The 18,530-nt window shown below is 49.8% G+C and overlaps 1 long non-coding RNA gene across 1 annotated transcript; it reads right to left on the bottom strand.

Moving 5' to 3' along the window:
* Window positions 1–206: 206 nt before the first annotated feature.
* Window positions 207–9,251, bottom strand: LOC141021307 (uncharacterized). The gene is made up of 5 exons (XR_012182051.1): window positions 8,988–9,251; window positions 8,776–8,871; window positions 8,092–8,180; window positions 7,777–7,955; window positions 207–332 (listed from the first exon to the last, which is right to left on the bottom strand). It is a non-coding gene; the product is annotated as an uncharacterized lncRNA (long non-coding RNA).
* Between the last annotated feature and the right edge of the window lie 9,279 nt (window positions 9,252–18,530).

Genomic DNA, 18,530 nt, shown 5'->3' with positions numbered 1-18,530 from the left:
AAACTTTTTCTTTTTAGAGGAAAGGCATACGCCCGACTTTATAAATAAAGCCATAACGCAGGTAGCAACAGCATCACCGAAACGTATCAAACACACCCAAGCCCCAACGCTGGGCAGGACAACGCGGATAAAGTCATGGTACATGGCTCCCATGCCAGTACACGGCACGCAGGCCGGAATAGAAGGAACCAACTAAGCTAAAGACTCAGGCCCAAAAGAATCCCTCAAGCAACGTGCTCTTGTCTGCATAACTGAGACGCCATGGTCCGGATTTTGTCGATCAGCATAGATAGCGCCTCTTGGTCGTCGGCTTTAGTCAATGATTTCCACTGCTGCAGGAAAGCACACGATTTAAATAAGCAGTCAGCCGGTTTAGCCGGAAACACGTGCTCGATAGTAAATTTGTTCCTAGTAGTCCACAGAGACCAGCATAAAGCCCCCAAGCCCACCCAAAAGATCCGTCTAGAAACACCGGAAAGGTTGGATGCCAGGCTGCGCAACTCAGCAAAGGAGGCAGGGGCCCAAGACACATGAAGCCAGTCCCGCACACAACTCCAAATAAGCTTAGCCAGGTGACAGTGAAAAAAGATATGATCTGAGTCCTCCACCTCACCACAAAGAGCACAAAACTGGGAACCCGGCCCGTTTCTCTTACGAATCTGATCAGCCGAGGGCAGCCGGCCTCGAAAGGCTTGCCACAAGAAAAAATTTATCTTAGGGGGAATACGGGCCTTCCAAACTTGGGAAAAACGACTGGTAGGTGTGCCACCAACTAGCTTAGAATAGAGCGACTTAACAGAAAACCGCCCAGAGGCAGAAAGCGGCCAGAGCACCGAGTCCCTGACCGTCGAGAGCATAGGGAAGAGGGCAGTAAGACGTTGCCAATCTTCAAACTCTACAGGCGACAGAGAACGGCGGAAGGCCAGGTTCCACCCCTGAGAAGCAAGCTTCGCAATAGAAATATTAGGTTCAGAGCAGTAAGAGAAAAGGGTAGGGAAGGTCACCGAGAGAGGTGAATCTCCACACCACCAATCAAGCCAAAACCGAATAGAGGAACCATCCCCAACAACAAACTTAGCAAAAGATTGAAAAACAGGTCTAACTTTGACCAGAGACTTCCAAAACTGAGAGCCACCACGCGGCAGAGCGAACATCGGGCTTGAGGATGGGAAATATTTAGCCTTAAGGATCAACAACCAAAGGGGTTGATCCTCAGCGCTCATAATCTTCCACCACCATTTAATCATCAAGCATTGGTTCATGATGGAAGTATTGAGAATCCCTAACCCCCCAAGGTTTTTGGGCCTGCACATCAATTTCCATTTGACGAAGCGATATTTGCGACGGTTGTCCGCAGCATTCCAGTAAAACGCCCCACGGTGTTTGTCAAAACCAGCATGAATCCCAGCCGACAAGAGAAAGAAGCCCATAAGGAACATGGGGAGGGAGGAGAGACAAGCATTAATTAGGGCCACTTTACCAGCGTTCGTATTATATCTACCCCGCCAGGGAAGGACCCTGTTTCCCACCTTAGTGACTATCGGGGCAAAATCTTTGGCATGTAGCACATCCGGGGAAATAGGCAACCCCAAGTATTTGAACGGATAGGAGCCCTGCTTACAGTTAAGAAGGTGGGCCACTCGCGCGGCTTCCGACTCGTCCACACCAGTCACAACTACTTCGCTCTTGGCAAAGTTAATCTTAAGCCCCGACATAGCCTCGAAGCAGAGTAAAATAAATTTGAGGTGGGCAAGGCAGGCCTCATTCATCTCGACCAGAATAATAGTGTCGTCCGCATATTGGAGATGGGTGAGACCATGCGGAATGAGATTAGAGCAAACCGGAGTAATGTGCCCAGTGGCAGCCGCCCTAGAAAGGAGGCGAGATAAAGCATCTGCAACGAAATTGAATAGGATGGGAGAGGCAGGATCGCCTTGCCTCAGGCCCCTACCATTGGCAAAGAATTTGCTAACCTGACCATTAACATTGATGGCAGTGTGGCCTCCCGAGACCAACTGCATAATCCTATGGACGAGGGGCCCCTCGAACCCTTTGGCCAATAAAACTCTACGCAGAAAATGCCAACTCAACGAGTCATAGGCCTTCTCAAAGTCTAATTTTAGAATCACCGCTTTCGACTTACGAATCTTAAGATCATGAACGATTTCATGCAAACAGAGGACCCCGTCCAGAATGAAACAACCCTTGATGAAAGCCGACTGGAAAGGGCTAATGGTACGGTGGGCAATGGGGGAGAGACGAGTGGCTAACCCTTTAGCCGGAAACTTGGCGAAGTTATTAATAAGGGCGATCGGCCTAAATTGCGAGATCAAATCCGCGCCCTTGACTTTAGGAATAAGGGTAATGACAGCGTAGTTAAGGCGAGAAATGTCCACCGTACCCAACCAGAACCCTTGGATGATCGAACAAATGAGAGGCCGCAACTGCGGCCAGAATTTTTTGAAGAAGGGGATCGAGAAACCATCAGGGCCGGAAGCAGCCTGCGGGTTAGCCGAGCTAATCACCTGCCAAATCTCATCATCAGATAAGGGAACCATCAGGTCCGAATTTTCGTCCGGAGAGATCTTAGACCCCTCACCCCAAAAGTCGGGACAAAGGCCAAGCCCAGGGTCCGGCTTAGAACCGAGTAGAGTAGAATAGAAACTAACAATGTGATTCATAATGAGGGACTGGTCAGAAACTCTAACACCGTCAATCAACAGAGTGTCAATGAAACACCTGCGACGTCTGCCATTCGCGATCGCAAAAAAATAGGCCGTCATAGCATCCCCTTTTAAGGTCCAGTTAAGGGCACCTCGTTGGCGCCAGTAAATCTCTGACTGTTGGTGGAGCAGCAGCAGAGCGTCTTCCAGGGAGTAGCGAGAAGCCCACTGAGAAGGTGAAAGCCCAGATGTGTCAGCAGATAGATCCAACTCCCGGATTTGAGATTCGAGGGACTCCTTGTCTCTACGCAACTCGGCCGCCCTATTCCGAGACCACCCCCTTAAGAATTTACGCAACTCATAAGATAGCTTGTGCCAATCATCCAAGGGGCCAAAGGAGCGGTGAGGAGAGGAGAGAAAATTAGTGATCTTAGAAGCCACCATGTCGCAAAAACCCTCCACAACAAGCCAAGAAGCATCAAACTGGAAACGGGAGGGAGAAACAAGAGAGAGGATACCCGCATCCAGGATCAGGGGGACATGATCAGAGCCCACCGCAGGCCTAGCCTTAAGCAGCGCGCGAGGAAATAGCGAGTCCCACTGAACAGAAACAAAAACCCTGTCCAGCACCGACCGGACAGGCGAGGATTGATGGTTAGACCAGGTGAAACGCGCCCCCACCCTAGGGAGCTCACGCAGCGCGCAGTTACTGATGAAATCATTAAAAGCATTGGCAAGAGGCCAGGAGAAATTAGGATTGTTCTTGTCGGCCGGAGAACGTAACAAATTGAAATCACCCCCAATTAGAAGAGGAATAGAACATGTTTCAATCTTAGTCGATAGTTCGTCCAAAAAGAGAGGAGCAAGCGTGTGATCCGCAGGGCCATAAACCACCATAAATTCCCACAAAGTGTTGAGCTGACGATGATGAACCACACAGCTAGCCCAAAAGATGCCATGATCAAAAGTAATGAAATCAAAAACGTCCCGCTTGGACCCAATCAAGATTCCCCCAGAGTGGCCCGAGGCGGGGAGAAGGTGCCAATCAAACCTATCCATCCCAGCTATCGCAGAGAGTTCAGAAGGGGAAAAGGATTCCTTGAACGTTTCGACCAGCCCTAAAATGTCAATATGTTCACCACAAACCAAGTCCTGAATCTGGTCACGGCGCCCCTAGCACCGAAACTACGAATATTCCAGAATAGAGCTCTCATTTGAAGGAAAGGTTTTTAATACGGAGACTCGATCTGCACGGAGCCCCACAAGGCTTAGATCGCTTGGGACGCCCCACCTTAGAAAGGACCGGGGGGCCGACGACTGGCCACAACCATTTGTCGCCTCCAGCCCCCCGACTTGGCCCTGAGCATCAACAGGACCAGCACCTTTCGCGGCCTCAACGGCCTTAGCAATGGCAGCCTGGGCTGCCTCATTGGCCCTAATGACAGAAAGAAGGTGAGAAGGGGAGCTCATCCCTGGTGTCGCAACCACCCCAATATCAGACATGATATGCAGCAAATGGTCATCTGACAGAGCTGGTAAAACAAGGCGAACAGGGGAGGCAGGGAGAGATGGTTGGGCAGACGAACTTGAAGGAGGGAGGTCCTTGGCCGCGGCACGCCGCTCCGCCCACACCGCCACCGAGACGCCAGACTCGCGCACACGCCGACCCTTCCGCGCTGTGGATGCCGGAGAGTGCAACACAGGGGAGCACCGAATCGGCGACGCCGGCCCAGGGCCAGACCCCGAGACGGAGCCCAGGTCCTTGTCCAGATGCCGAGCCAGACCCGTCGCCGACAGCTTGGAAGTGGAGGAGGCCCAACTCTTAGCTGAAAATTTCCGGACCGAAGACTTCTTCTTCTGCTTAGTTGAGGGCTCGGTGGTGCGCAAGGGGGGAAGCTGGAAGGTCCTCGATCCCAGAGAAGGAAGGAGACTGCGGGCGAGTAGGCACATTGGAACAAACTCCAGAGATGGGGGTCCCCTTACCAGCACCAGCGGCACGAGAAGCCAGGTCCTCCTTCTGAGGGTTAGGGGCAGGGGCATTGTCCTTGAGCAGCTCGCGTTCATCCGAATCCAGCTTATCCCATTCAGACTGTGTGAAGCGCGGATCAGTTCCTCCACTTGGGTTCTGCCCCCCAGCCGACCCATCCCCCTGCGTGTCATCCTTGTCCTGGTCCGAACGCTTGGAAGGAGGAGGCGGGGGTGGAGGAGGAGCACGGGGATCTGCACCCTCCACCCGAACCCGAAGTCGCACACCCTCAGGAGAAGGGAAGACATCCACAGAGCCATGAACACAAACGGGATCGATGCACCAGACATTGAGACGAACCGGGCCAACCTTGCCCAGGGATTCCATATCCACCTCCACGGGCTTGCCAATGAGCTTACCAAACGCCATCATGAACTCCACAGATCGAAGCCCCACGGGCACGTCGTCAACTAGCACCCAGATCTTGCTAAGCGGGCCCACCGCCTTGGCACCACAAGTAGCTGCTTTGATAGAAACCACAAGCTGGTTGAGGGGTAGGGTAAAACTGGTGCACGAGGAGATCATCCGTAGACAGTCCTTAGAGGGAAAAACCACTGCAAATTCATACTCTGAAAGCTGGCGCACCTGCCAATCCCAACCACCATCGTCCCAAATTTTCAAGCCATCCAAGAGGGTCTGCGGAGAGATCAACTGACCACACACCGTGACGATGGCCGCGTTAGAGAGGGACGGCGCAGCCATCACCACAGGAACATCAGCATCCAGAGCGAAGAAAGAACATCCGAGAATACCCAAGCCAAACTGGATGAAAGAGGGAATCTTGGCACGGTTACGGCAGTCGACAGTGAGATGGCCGCCCGAGCGGCAGATGAGGCAGAAGGGTGGATTAGTGCATCTAGATTGGAAGTGATTCGGGCGGTGGCACGCAAAGCAAGTCAGGGTCGGTGAAGGGCCCGAGGAGGCAGGATGCTGGCGAGGAGGGGGAGGCGGTGGCGGCGGCAGGATGCCATCGCCACGGACCGCAGAAGGGGGACCCGAAGTAGGAGGAGGGGGGCGCCGATCCCCGACGTGCGAAGAGGAGGAGCCAGGCCCGAAGCGCGGCCCCGAGCGAGAGGCACTGCCCGCCGCAAACAAGCGGGGAGGGGGCCGAGGTGGAGGGACCGGGCCCCTGGCCGGAGCGGGGCGCGGCGTCGACGAGGAGGAACCACCGCCAGTCGAAGCAGCAGTGGCCTCCCACGGATCCAGCCCCGCGCCAGGGACCGTCGACCCAGATCTGGCCACGGAGCGCTCCGCCCCCGCCTCCCACTCCTCCCGCTCAGAAGGCAGCACGCGCATCGCCCGCTCCGATTCGAGCTTGGACCGCAGCTCCGCCTCATAGGCCAGATCGACCCCATCGCCCGGCGACGCTTCACGGGCACGCTTGCTACCCGAAAGGGCCTCGGAGGAGGAACCCCGAGATTTGTCCATGGCGGTCACCTCAGCGAAGGAGAGAAGCAGTGGGGGTGGGGAGGGAGCGGATCTGGAGAATTGGCGGATAGGACGACGCACCCTGCGGATATCAGCGGCGGACGCCGGAAACCCTAGGAAGGGGGGGAGCGCCGCGACGCACCCATAAATACCCACAACAAGCCAGGCCAGAGAGGGCCGAGTGGGCCGTAACGGGATCGCAGGCTCGGGAAGGGGGCGGACGCGGAGCAGTGGCCACAACCAACTGCCCCGGGCCCATAGACGAGAGGGGAGGAAAAGACACGAGGGACGACAGAGCCGGGGGCCCGGGCGGCCCAGCTCGAGACGATCCAGGCGCCGCCAGGCCCACGAGCTCACCAAGGCCCATATCGACCAAAGAACAGACCGGATCTAGGGTTTGGCCACCGCCCGCCCCCGCACACACCGGCGAAGCCGCCGCCGCCGTCACCGGCCTAGGCCGGCGAGGAGGAGGGCGAATAGGACAGGCGACCGGAGAAGCACCAACATCCAAATCCAACAGGCCAGCGGACGGGGAGGAACCGAGGAGACCACACTCAGGAGAGGCTGCCGGGCCCCGTCCCGCACGGCGCCGACGCCGGCCAACGCACCACCACCCAGACGACCCAGAGGGAAACGACACTGGCCGGCCCCTGCCACCCGGAGCAAATTTCCAGACGCGGCCCGGCGCCAGCACGGGCGGCATCAGCGAGACTGCACCCGACGAGGCATCCTCTGCCGAGTCAGAATCCGACTCCACCGAGTCGCCCAGCGCCCAGAAACGCGATCCGGGGAAGGACGCCGCCGAAGAGGAGCAGGGAGAGCCATCCCGACTCGCAGAAGACGGGGGGGGGGGGGGGGGGGGCGGCGGGAGGGAAGGGAGGGGAGGGGGGGAGGGGGGAGCCATGGGTCACGGCGAGGGCAGGGGGGAGGAGGGGAGCGGCGCGCAAGGGGACGAAGGGGGAGGAGGGGAGCGGCGCGCGAGGGGACGAAGGGGGAGAAGGGAGAGGAGCCATCCTCCGTGAATAGGAAACTTTTTCATGTACATGCATACAGGAAATCACAGAAGCACGGAAGTCTACGCGCGAGCATCATGCCAGCTGCTGGTCAGAAGTGGCATTTCATCGAGCAGGGTGCAGGCAACCTCTTGGCCTTCACGGCCGAGGGCAGAGATGACAATCTCGAGCGTCGTGGTGCCCTGGGAGCTCGCCCAATGGAGGAGCGTGAGAATTCACATCCAAGTGGCCGCAGAGCTTAACACTGCATTTTCAGAAGATGGAGAGCATGAAGCCTGTGCCTCGTTTTCTTCTGGCTATTTATAAGAAAAGACGCGACGAGGAGGACGAAGGCCATGGAACGCTGCTGACTCCTCCACCACTGTTGCGCGGGCAACCATTGGGAAGCGAGCGCTGTTGCCGCTCGACACATTGAACCACCAGGAGGAATCAAAGTGTACTGAAGGGATTCGAACGCATCAATGCACACATCTAGTACTACACAACAATATGCATCTGTACTGTCCATAATAAAAAATTACCCAAAAATAACAATTTATGAACAGGACCAGACAACAAGAACAGACATGAACTGACACATACAAACAAACTTGATTACAACTTTGCACATGATTTAAGAGTAATTTGTGGGAGATGAGGGTCTGACCTGCGGATCCCACCGGCGAATTGACGAACTATCGAAACTAACAGACTGTTATGCTCGACACGAATTGACATGCTCCTCCAGCAGAGGAGTGTAGTGTAGGGTCACGGACGGCGTTAGGTTGGGGGCGCCAGCGGCCGCGGAGTGCGAGCTCGGCGCGGTTGTAGGGATGACCTGAACTTCTGAATATGAACACACACAAAATGCAGAGTTAGATTTAGAGCGGCAAGTTGCTCCAAATTGCTTTAATTGAGCACAAGGCCACTAGCACCACTGCAGACTAGTAGCACAGAGTTCAAGCCAACATCGAGCAATTACCTTAATTGTTTTTGGCAATTGTCCATTTTTCTGAACTGAATCATCATCTCAAATTTTGAAACCAGAAAAGTGACTTTTTTTAGCCTTTTCTGCACAAAGATGTTCATCAGCAACATTTGCATCATAGGCAAAGAAGATATATTCAGAACACAACAAATTAGTAATCTGTAGCATGTATCTTGACTTACCCCTTATATATTTGGTGAGCAAGCTATAAAACACTGCTGAAAAAGCAAATTGTATCCTTTATTTACTCTAATAGCTGGGTTTACACGTGCATAGGCAGTAACATCTAAACAAAGAATGACTGCATTTGGCATAAGAGAAACATCTTAAGCAACTGATTGCCACAAATAATTCTCTTTTTTATTCCATGCAAACCTTAATGACATGTTAATGACTGAACTCAACTATACCATCATCTCAAGGACCTCAAGTTGGACTGAAACTCATTGGATAACTGAACTCCTAGGGTGAGGGGCGGTTCTTTTTCGAACTGGTCATGGTTTGTTTTTCGAACTTAACTAGTTTTTTTTTTAGGAAGAACTTATCTAGTTTTAAGACATGAATTTCCCGGAACAATTCTTTTTCATCCATACGAGTTTAGTAACCAAAACGACAAAGAACTGAACTCAGAAAACAAGATTTTTGGAGATGGAAGAAGGCGTCGAACATCGGGTGAACCTGCTACCCCTACTCCCGCGGACTGACGGCTCCGGTGAACTGGAGCTGATGGAGGCGGGGTTCACGAGCAGTGGCTGGGCGCGTCAGGATTGGGCTCTGTAAAGATGAAGTGAAAATCACATTAAAGGTGAACTGAAAATCACCGAAAAAAGATGAACTGAAAAAATCATCAATTGTGCAGAAGAGAATACCAAACAGTTAAAGAAGTATACCATTGAACTGAGGTGCCACTATTTTAAGTCTTAGATACGGTTATATCATGACAACGTAAAAAACTTCTACTCTCCATGCTGCATCACTTTCGTTGGATCACTCAAAGTAGTCCAAAGAAAACCTTTTCTTCTCTGCAAAAGTAAGTGCCGTCAAATCAATGAACTGAGGTTGACCATAAGGATTTCCTATTGAAGGACCTGTCTCACAAGAGCACGTGTAAGCCCAGCAATTTCAGTATACAGATACAGCTCAAAAGATAAAACGCTCCATTGATGCCCATAAGGATACTACTGCAGTTCGTGATTTGGTGGTCGCGCTCGTCATTGCTGAACTAGCCCAAGCGCCAAGATTGAACCGTCCATTCTTGTGGTGCCGTCCGTCGATCATGCACCCGAAAAAATTAAACACAACAAAAAATCAGCATTTTGGCTCCCAAACCTCCTGCACATACATTTTTAAAAGACAAGCATCTTCCTCCCTTCTCCATCCGAACTCTCCTGCCATGCTCCTTGATGTACGAGCTTCTGCCGGCACCAGTGCATGCCGCCACGCTGGTTCTTTTGGTGTTCATTCATCTGATTTTCTTTTGTTTTCTGATGTACCAGTTCAGATGAGGTTCCTTGCTGCCTGATGGATAATTTGACAAAGGTAGTTGTCCTCTGTGTTCCTATTTGGCATATGCAAGTTGTTTGATGGATAATTATCTATGGATGCAACGACCTGTGTTGGTTGCAGGAGCTGGACTGACAATGTAGGCATCACATCAAAGTAATTAGCAAGATTAACCACTACTTTTCACAAGAATTAGCCAGCAATTAAAAGGGTGAGAAATAAGAGTTCTAGTAATTATAATTTGCAAACACTAGTAGTAGCAACCACTGTTTTGGTTCAGTTTCCTATGAATAAAATCAGCAGCACCGTCTCTTTATGAATAAAGCAGCATGCATTATCTCAAGGCCATGTCCACACTGCCTCACACAACGATTCAAAATATTCTCAGCTAAGCTCGAACAGGTTGCTATTCTCAAGCTATTTTGGCTTTCACACAAACAGGTTGTGAGCAGATAAACTTACGCGTTGAAAAGAGTGTATCAATTTCTCAATCGCTAGAGAAAATAACACAAGAGCGGTGCCAGCTTTCCCGTATCCGTCCACCTCCATGCTCCTCCAAACCCACACTACGCCCACCTAATCCAGCAGCGATCGAGCCGGCCGAGAAGGAGCCAGTATTGAAGCACTTGGGGGAATGGAGAAACGGAATCATCTGGGTTCCATGTATAAATCATGGGAGCTCCTAGGCATTTCATCCAACACAACCAGCGCCTACTACTGTCAGCACCACATCTGCAGCTCCAGGAACGCCGCCAACTGAACAGGCTCTGGTGGTGGTGGTGAACGGCCTAGGTGGCTGAGTTTGAACGGCATGGGCGCTGAGGCGGCGGAGCGGCGCGCGTCTCTAGGAAGGCATGGCGGCGCACGTCGAAGGGGAGGTGGGGGGCACGCGTCGGCGGGGAGGTGGGGGCGCGCGTCTACGGGAAGGCGTGAAACAATGAACGAATTACAGTAGCAACACTTAATGTTTTAGATTGCCTTGGCACAACAAGTTAGTACATCTAGCAATCTAGGCCAAATAAAATCCATAGACTACTGATAGACTAAAATAAGAATTGAAATGAACTAAAACTAACACTACTAAGAAAAAGCCTATACACAGAACTTTAGCAGTAGCGCATGTTAAAAAAGGGCGCTACTGCTAACAGCAGTAGCACGCGTGAAATAACAGCGCTGCAGATACATATATAGCAGTAGCGCGTCCCGTTATAAAAGCACTACTACAAAAATTCCCACCACTAAGCTGATCGGCTACACATAGTAGTAGCGCTCTTTTAGAAACAGCGCTGCCGCTAATTTTGTCGTAGCAACGCGTTTATGTGTAAGGCGCTACTGCTAACGAAAATAAAATAAAATGAAAAACAAGTAGAAAAGTAAATGAGAATGAAAGAAATAGAAAAAGGAGAAAGAAAAAAATAAAATGTAAAGAAAAATTAATGAAAAAAGGAGAAAAAGGATAAAGGAATAGCAGTAGCGCGTTTCAGGAAATGCGTTGTAGCTAACTTAGCTATAACGCGTTTTCCGGAACGCGGTGTAGCTAACTTAGCTATAACGCGTTTTCCGGAACGCGCTACCATTACGTTTCACTTAAACAGCGGTTTCCCTCCCCTCGGCCACCACTTCTCCCCCAAACCCCTCGCCCTCGCCGCTGTCTCCCCAATTCGCCGTCACCCCACTTCGCCGCCGTCTCCTGCCGGCGTGGACGCCCGCAACCTCACCGTCTCCCCCCGAGGCCGCCGTCATCCTCACCGCCGCCGCCCGAGGCCGCCCTTAGCCTCACCGCCGCCGCCCGAGGCCGCCCTCGACCTCACCGTCACCGCCCTCGACCTCACCGCCGCCTGAGCCCGCCCAGGACCGCCTAGGACCGCCTCTGCCCGTGCCCGAGCCCGCCCTCTCCGCCCCTGCCTCCGTCGCCGAGCACCTCCCCGCCACCGTCTCTCCCCTCTCTGTAGGTCCCCCACCCCTCCCCCCACTCCTCTCTCTCTGCATTTTAGAGCAAAAATTAGTAGAGCAAAAGTTAGTTTATAGCAAAAAAATTAGTTTAGAGCAAAAGATGTTAAGTAGTAGATGTTAGAGCAAAAATTAGTTTAGAGCAAAAAAATGGTTTACAGCAAAAGTTAGTTAGGGCAGTAGGGTTTAATTATGGTAGATGCTGCTTGTAGTATATAGTGATACTAGCAGATGTTAATTAGGTTAGCGCAGTAGTGGTACTAGTAGATGTTAATTAGATGTTTTTTAGTTAGGGCAGTAGAGTTTTGCTAGGTTAATTAGGTTAGTAGTGCTGCTAGTAGCAGTGGTACAGTAGGTTAATTAGGTGAAGTTAAATGAATAACCTAAATGAATGAAATTAGTAGTTAACTGAATTTTTTTCCTTTCATCATTATAGAGCACTAAAGTTAACTGATTTTTATTCTATTAGTAGTTAAATGAATTTTCTTCTACACTTTGTTTTTGAATTAGCTTGTGAAATTTGGACATATGTTGCGGTGTCGAAGATGGATATTTGAACACTGTTTTCAGGGAATGAAGCTGAGTGGCCTATGTTTTGCTGGAATGTTGATTCATTTCCGTTCCGGCAAATTTCAGGTTCTCGATTTGTCCACTTTTTAGTAAAGGTCATACCGAAATTTTCCGTGAATTTCGACATGACTTGTGCTACAAACTAGGACATATCGAGTGCTCGGGATTTGCCGCACCGGGAAGGAGTCAACGTTCCTGCAAAACATAGGCCTTTTTTATGTCATTATTCATTTTATTAGGTCTAGAATTAATTGACTAGATTTAATCGTAGGAAACATGGCTAGCAATGATGAAGGACAGGGTTCTGGTGATTGCGACGACGTCTACCTGGCGGCAGACGAATTTTTGAGCCTTGCCGACGATCAACCGATGTTGTTGCTGGGCCCACCGGTCGCATCAGGGACTGAGGCCGACACGCAGACCGGTGCTGAGACTGAGACCGGCACTGAGACTCAGACCGGCATCGAGACCGGCGCTGAGACTGAGACCGGCGCTGCCTCAGGGAGCGGAGCCGGTGTAGAACCGAAAGCAAAGAGGCAACGACTTCCTAACAAACTCAAGACTACTAGACTGGTGGTCACGGAGGTGGACGACGACAATTTTGAGCAAAACACGCCCGAGGAAGCGCGCGCGTGCTACGGCAATCAAATAGGCTGCATCGTACGGACAACCGCCACCATCAACGATGAGAAACTACAGAAGATAGATAATATGAGGCCCTCCCTCCTAAAGAAGCTGCACCAGATATTCTTGTTCCCGGGCCGCAATGAAAAGGATTATAAAGATCCAGATAAGGACCCGGCAATGAAGAAGATAAACAAACACGCCATGACCAAGTTTAGCGATGCGTTGGCCGCCTGGAAAACAAGGGTGAAAGCAAGGATCATCGACAAAAAGGAACCCCACTTCGAGATTGTAAAGGATAATCCGACAATCACGGCAGAGCACTTTGAAATATTTAAGGCGGCTTGCGAGGCCGAAGCTGCCAAAAAAAGTCGAAGTACATGAAGGGGCTTCAACAGAGGAACATTAGGTGCCACCACCTCGGAAGCCGTGGTTACGGCGGGAAGAGGTCCATATGGGCCAAGGAGGACGCAGAAGCCGCGAGTCTGGGCATCCCAGACCCCTTGGCGGAGTTCACCGTCCCGCAAGAGCGTGACGTCCTCAGGGCCCGGCACCGTTGGGACCCAGTGAAGAAGGTTTTCGAGACAAACGCGGTCACGACGGAGTTCATGAGACTGCTGGTAATTTTAGTTTCTGATCAATTCGACTGCACGTTAGTCATATTTGAAACGATCCTTGTGCCTTTTGTAGAGAGAGCAGCACAGGATTGCGGCTGAAAGCGACTCGCCGTCTGAGGCGTTGGCGAGGCCCAAGTGGAACACTCCATTCAACCGGGCGTTGAACATATTGAAACGACTCCTGGTGGAGACTCGACCGTCGTATGGATGCGTGCACGGTGTCGGAGACGGCGCCACGTGGAAGAAGTACTACCGTGAGACCACGGAGGAGAGAAAGGAAAGGCTGAGGTTAACTGAAGAAAACATCGACAAGAAGGTTGAGATTGCGGTTGAGAAGAAATCATCTCAGACAGTCGCAACAGCGGTAGCTGCCGCAAAACAGGTGGTTGTAGATATGTCTACTTCCTTGGTTCCGGCCGTTTTCAATTGGACCAGGCAAAATCCAGAAAAAAATGCAGCGGACTTTCCCCTTGCTGACTTCTTGGGGAGCAGCTCGACTAGCGTCGCACCAGCACCTGCAGTTGCACCTGCTCCCGCACCGGCTCCCGCACCGGCTCCTGCACCTGCTCCCGCACCGACTCTCGCACCTGCTCCGGCACCAGCTCCGGCACCGGACATGCTCGGCGGTGCTGTTGGGGAACGTAGCAGAAATTCAAAATTTTCCTACGTGTCACCAGGATCAATCTAGGAGATGCTAGCAACGAGAGGGGAGGAGTGCATCTACATACCCTTGTAGATCGCGAGTGGAAGCGTTCAAGAGAACGGGGTTGATGGAGTCGTACTCGTCGTGATCCAAATCACCGATGATCCTAGCGCCGAACGGACGTCACCTCCGCGTTCAACACACGTACGGAGCGGGGACGTCTCCTCCTTCTTGATCCAGCAAGGGGGGAGGAGAAGTTGATGGAGATCCAGCAGCACGACGGCGTGGTGGTGGAAGTAGCGGGATCCCGGCAGGGCTTCGCCAAGCGCAAGCGGGGAGGAAGAGGTGTCACGGGAGGGAGGGAGGCGCCAGGGCTTGGGGTGCTGCTCCCATGCGCCTCCCCACTATATATAGGGGTGGAGGGGGCTGGTTTCTTGCCCTCCAAGTCCATTGGGGCGTTGGCAAAGGTGGGGGAAAGAAATCCCATCATTTCCCTTCCCCACCGATTGTTATCCCCCTTTTTTAGGGATCTTGATCTTATCCCTTCGGGATATGATCTTATTCCTTCTAAGGTGGGATCTTGGTGCGCCTTGACCAGGGGTGTGGGGCCTTGCTCCCACTACCCACGTTCATGTGGGTCCCCCCATGCAGGTGGGCCCCACTTCGGAACCTTCTAGAACCTTCCCGGTACAATACCGAAAAATCCCGAACATTTTCCGGTGGCCAAAATAGGACTTCCCATATATAAATATTTACCTCCGGACCATTCCGGAACTCCTCGTGACGTCCGGGATCCCATCCGGGACTCCGAACAACTTTCGGTTAACCGCATACTAATATCTCTACAACTCTAGCGTCACCGAACCTTAAGTGTGTAGACCCTACGGGTTTGGGAGACATGCAGACATGACCGAGACGACTCTCCGGTCAATAACCAACAGCAGGATCTGGATACCCATGTTGGCTCCCACATGTTCCACGATGATCTCATCGGATGAACCACGATGTCGAGGATTCAATCAATCTCGTATACAGTTCCCTTTGTCAATCGGTACGTTAATTGCCCGAGATTCGATCGTCGGTATCCCAATACCTTGTTCAATCTCGTTACCGGCAAGTCACTTTACTCGTACCGTAACGCATGATCCCGTGGCTAACTCCTTAGTCACATTGAGCTCATTATGATGATGCATTACCGAGTGGGCCCAGAGATACCTCTCCGTCATACGGAGTGACAAATCCCAGTCTCGATTCGTGCCAACCCAACAGACACTTTCGGAGATACCTGTAGTGCACCTTTATAGCCACCCAGTTACGTTGTGACGTTTGGTACACCCAAAGCATTCCTACGGTATCCGGGAGTTGCACAATCTCATGGTCTAAGGAAATGATACATGACATTAGAAAAGCTCTAGCAAACGAACTACACGATCTTGTGCTATGCTTAGGATTGGGTCTTGTCCATCACATCATTCTCCTAATGATGTGATCCCGTTATCAATGACATCCAATGTCCATGGTCAGGAAACCATAACCATCTATTGATCAACGAGCTAGTCAACTAGAGGCTTACTAGGGACATGTTGTGGTCTATGTATTCACACATGTATTACGGTTTCCAGTTAATACAATTATAGCATGAACAACAGACAATTATCATGAACAAGGAAATACAATAATAACCATTTTATTATTGCCTCTAGGGCATATTTCCAACAGTCTCCCACTTGCACTAGAGTCAATAATCTAGTTCACATCACCATGTGATTAACACTCAAAGTTCACATCGCCATGTGACTAATACCCAAGAGTTTACTAGAGTCAATAATCTAGTTCACATCACCATGTGATTAACACTCAATGAGTTCTAGGGTTTGATCATGTTATGCTTACAAGAGAGGTTTTAGTCAACGGGTCTGCAACATTCAGATCCGTGTGTGCTTTACAAATCTCTATGTCATCTTGTAGATGCAGCTACCACGCGCTACTTGGAGCTATTCCAAATAACTGCTCTACTATACGAATCCGGTTCACTACTCAGAGTCATCCGGATTAGTGTCAAAGTTTGCATCGACGTAACCCTTTACGACGAACCCCCTTTCTACCTCCATAATCGAGAAAATTCCTTAGTCCACTAGATACTAAGGATAAGTTCGACCGCTGTCATGTGATCCCTTCCTGGATCACTATTGTACCCCTTGACTAACTCATGGCAAGGCACACTTCAGGTGCGGTACACAGCATAGCATATTGTAGAGCCTACGTCTAAAGCATAGGGGACGACCTTCGTCCTTTCTCTTTCTTCTGCCGTGGTCAGGTCTTGAGTCTTACTCAATACTCACACCTTGTTACACAGCCAAGAACTCCTTCTTTGCTGGTCTATTTTGAACTCCTTCAAAATCTTGTCACGGTATGTATTCATTTGAAAGTACTATTAAGCGTTTTTGATCTATCCTTATAGATCTTGATGCTCAATGTTCAAGTAGCTTAATCCAGGTTTTCCATTAAAAACACTTTTCAAATAACCCTGGATGCTTTCCAGAAATTCTACATCATTTCTAATCAACAATATGTTAACAACATATACTCATCAAAAATTCTATAGTGCTCCCACTCACTTCTTTGGAAATACAAGTTTCTCATGAACTTTGTATAAACCCAAAATCTTTGATCAACTCATCAAAGCGTTCATTCCAACTCCGAGATGCTTACTCCAATCCTTAGAAGGATTGCTGGAGCTTTGCATACTTGTTAGCATCTTTCAGGATTGACAAAACCTTCTGGTTGTATCACATACAACCTTTCCTCAAGAAAATCGTCGAGGAAACAATGTTTTGACATCCTATCTGCAAGATTTCATAAATAATGCAGTAACTGCTAATATAATTCTAACAGACTCTTAGCATCGCTACGAGTGAGAAAGTCTCATCGCAGTCAACTCCTTGAACTTGCCGGAAAACATCTTAACGACAAGTCAAGCTTTCTTAATGGTGACACTTACCATCATTGTCTGTCTTCCCTTTAAAATCCATCTGTACCAAACAGCCTTACGACCATCAAGTATTCCTTTCAAAGTCTATACTTTGTTTTCATAATGGATCCTCTCGGATTTTATGGCCTCGAGCCATTCGTCGGAATCCGGGCCCACCATCGCTTCTCCATAGCTCGTAGGTTCATTGTTGTCTAGCAACATGACTTCCAAGACAGGATTACGTACCACTCTGAAGTAGTACGCATCCTTGTCGTCCTATGAGGTTTGGTAGTGACTTGATCTGAAGTTTCATGATCACTATCATAAGCTTCCACTTCAATTGGTGTAGGTGCCACAGGAACAACTTCCTGTGCCCTGCTACACATTAGTTGAAGTGACGGTTCAATGACCTCATCAAGTCTCCACCATCCTCCCACTCAATTCTTTCGAGAGAAACTTTTCCTCGAGAAAGGACCTGTTTCTAGAAACAATCACTTTTGCTTCCAGATTTGAAATAGGAGGTATACCCAACTGTTTTGGGTATTCTATGAAGATGCATTTATCCGCTTTGGGTTCGAGCTTATCAGCCTGAAACTTTTTCACATAAGCGTCGCAGCCCCAAACTTTTAAGAAACGACAACTTAGGTTTCTCTAAACCATAGTTCATACGGTGTCGTCTCAAAGGAATTGCGTGGTGCCCTATTTAAAATGAATGCGGTTGTCTCTAATGCCTAACCCATAAACGATAGTTGTAATTCGATAAGAGACATCATGGTATGCACCATATCCAATAGGGTGCAGTTATGATGTTCGGACACACCACCACAATATGGTGTTCCAGGCGGTATTAGTCGTGAAACAATTTCCACAATTTCTTAATTGTGTGCCAAACTCGTAACTCAGATATTCATCTCTATGATCATATCAAAGACATTTTATCCTCTTGTCACGACGATCTTCAACTTCACTATGAAATTACTTGAACCTTTCAATAATTCAGACTTGTGTTTCATCAAGTAAATATTCTCAGCATCTACTCAAATCATCTGTGAAGTAAGAACATAACGATATCCACTGCGTGCGTCAGCACTCATTGGACTGCACACATCAAATGTATTACTTCCAACAAGTTGCTCTCTTGTTCCATCTTACTGAAAACGAGGCCTTTCAGTCATCTTGCCCATGTGGTATGATTTGCATGTCTCAAGTGATTCAAAATCAAGTGAGTCCAAATGATCCATCTGTATGGACTTTCTTCATGCATATATACTAATAGACATGGTTCGCATGTCTCAATCTTTTCAAAAACGAGTGAGTCCAAAGATCCATCAACATGGAGCTTCTTCATGCGTTTTATACCAATATGACTCAAGTGCCAGTGCCACAAGTATGTGGTACTATCATTACTATCTTATATCTTTTGGCATGAACATGTGTATCACTACGATCGAGATTCAATGAACCATTCATTTTAGGTGCAAGACCATTGAAGGTATTATTCAAATAGACAGAGTAACCATTATTCTCCTTTAATGAATAACCGTATTGCGATAAA

Source organism: Aegilops tauschii, chromosome 4 (genome assembly GCF_002575655.3).
Source record: "Aegilops tauschii subsp. strangulata cultivar AL8/78 chromosome 4, Aet v6.0, whole genome shotgun sequence".
Taxonomy (NCBI): Eukaryota; Viridiplantae; Streptophyta; class Magnoliopsida; order Poales; family Poaceae; genus Aegilops; species Aegilops tauschii.
The sequence above is the reverse complement of the archived record's forward strand: the minus strand, read 5'-3'. Positions and strand labels throughout refer to the sequence as shown.